General features: G+C 42.5%; 2 long non-coding RNA genes across 2 annotated transcripts in view; both read right to left on the bottom strand.

The window, feature by feature from the left end:
• Nucleotides 1–2415, bottom strand: part of LOC310674006 — a 190579-nt gene that overhangs the window by 129303 nt on the left and 58861 nt on the right. The gene's annotated exons all lie outside the window — the stretch shown is intronic.
• LOC310674025 lies at nt 389–1963 on the bottom strand. The gene is made up of 2 exons (XR_014509329.1): nt 1315–1963; nt 389–753 (listed from the first exon to the last, which is right to left on the bottom strand). It is a non-coding gene; the product is annotated as an uncharacterized lncRNA (long non-coding RNA).

Raw genomic sequence — 2415 nt, forward strand, 5'->3', positions numbered from 1 at the left:
ATCTTCATTAGAAGGTCGTGCAAACCACTATTCTGAATAATGCTGTCTAGAGGGTAGGGGGCACTGGAGTCTATGGAACCAGGGGGGCAGTGACCCTAAAAAGTTTGGGAATCCCTGCACTAGGGGATTCTCCAGTGGTTGGTGTCATGATGGATGGGGGACGCTCCTTCCCCGAGATTCTAGCAGCCAAACGAAGGTACCCAGAAGGCGAATTATTTTCAGGACTGCCGAATGCATTTAAACGTTCTTTTGTTTCCCAGATTAGAAGGCTTAATTATGCAGCACAGTCCCACGCCTGCTCAGAAGTTTGAGTCATGGTGATTTCAAGGGGGCCAACTTCCAGGTAGAGTTAGGACTGCAGTCTAAGAGAGGAAATAAAATCCAAATGTAACAGCAGGGAATTTGATTTATTAGGACCAGCTGAAAGGCTGCGAAGAAGTGAGCAAGCCTTTGAGACCTCTCCATCTGGCTATGCAATAAGCTTAAAGGGGGTGGAGAGAAACAGATGTTGCTGAGCGCATATAGAATCATAGAATTTTACAAGTTGGAAGGGATCCCCAAGGGTCATCTATTCCAACCCCCTACAATGCAGGAATCAGAGCTCAGGGATCCCTGGCTGACGGCCATTCAACCTCTGCTTAAAAACCTCCAAGGAAGGAGGGTCCACCATCTTCTGAGGAGTCTGCTCCACTGCTGAACAGCTCTTATTTTCAGAACAGTATTTCTATTTAGTTGGAATCTCCTTTCATGTAACTTTTTTTTTTAATAAAAATTTTATTAGGTATTTTATAATTATAAAGAAAAAGAACAATGAGGGGGGGAAAACAATACATAAGTTCAACAAACAGTACATTGACAACAAAAAGAAAAGGAAAAAAGAAAACAATACAAAACAAAAACACACATCCAAATTTTTATATCCAAATCTTTCGTTAGCTTATTTCCTCGACTTCCTCGCACCTCCCTTTTTTGTATTCTAGTTCTAATTATCTAATTCGACAAATCCTTTCCCTCTTCTTCAATTTTTGTTCTATAATTTATCTTAACACAATTTAACTTTCAATTTTCCAATTTAACACAATTTAACACATTAGCACTTAATATTCAAATTCTTAAATAACCCTTCTGCTAAAACCATATAACTTCATTCCAATATACTTCTAACATTCATTAATTTTGCAATATTTCTGTAAATATACTTTGAATTTTTTCCAATCTTCTTCCACCGACTCTTCTCCCTGGTCTCGGATTCTGCCAGTCATTTCCGCCATTTCCATGTAGTCCATCAGTTTCATCTGCCATTTCATCTGTAACTTGAATCCTTCAGGATCAGGTCCCACAGCAGCAGAAAACAGGCTGAAGCCCCGTGATCCCAGACTGCACCAATGGCAAGAGGACAAAGAAGCACGGCTGCTTTTTCCCTCGGGAAAGATAAAAGCCAAGGAAGTAACATATGTGAACGTTTCTTTACAGTGATAATTGGATTTGTTAATTTTGGATTTCTTTCTCTGTCTCCCCACTCCCCCGGAATGTGCCAGCATAGTTACCTGCAAACTTTCCCTAAACGCTCCATTGAAGAGTGGAGGTGAGGGGTCAGCTGAAATGTGTGGTTAAGCTTGGAGACTCCCCCAAGCACACATAAATTACTACCCTTTATTTTTTATTTTAGGTGGACCCAGTTTGCTGCCAAACTGATAGGCCCAGGACCATCCATACGTCATCACAGTGTACAGGGTTTATAAAGTCTCTGCCCCCAAACTGCTTACAGTCTCAATGTTGATAATGGGGGGAAACAAGAAAGGGTGTTTACGGAGAGGGGCGAGCATGAGCATCACACTTGCTACTTTGGCATAGGCCATTTTGTTTAATCATGTTCTTACCATTAATTATGTTTCAGCTACCTACTGGAACTAAATCCTTCCTTTGCGTTCTTCTCCTCTTTATGTAATCACTCAAAGTTGCCAGTAACTTTGTAAGTCCCCTTGAATTCAGTGGGGCTTACTTCTGAGTAGATATCTGAGTAGATATGCATAGCACTGCACTGCTGCTGACCATCAATTCCACAACAACTCGATGAGGTAGACCACCTCATTGAGAGCCAGTGTGGTGTAGTGGTTGAGAGCGGTAGTCTTGTAATCTGGTGAACTGGGTTCGCTTCCCCGCTCCTCCACATGCAGCTGCTGGGTGACCTTGGGCTAGTCACACTTCTTTGAAGTCTCTCAGCCCCACTCACCCCACAGAGTGTTTGTTGTGGGGGAGGAAGGGAAAGGAGAATGTTAGCCGCTTTGAGACTCCTGAAGGGGAGTGAAAGGCGGGATATCAAATCCAAACTCTTCTTCTTCTTCTTCACCACCATTCCCATTTTACAGCTTAGAAACTAAGGCTGAGAAATAGTGCCCTGTCTAAGGCCACATG

Source organism: Podarcis tiliguerta, assembly GCF_965153285.1.
Source record: "Podarcis tiliguerta genome assembly, chromosome: 3".
NCBI classification, from domain to species: domain Eukaryota; kingdom Metazoa; phylum Chordata; class Lepidosauria; order Squamata; family Lacertidae; genus Podarcis; species Podarcis tiliguerta.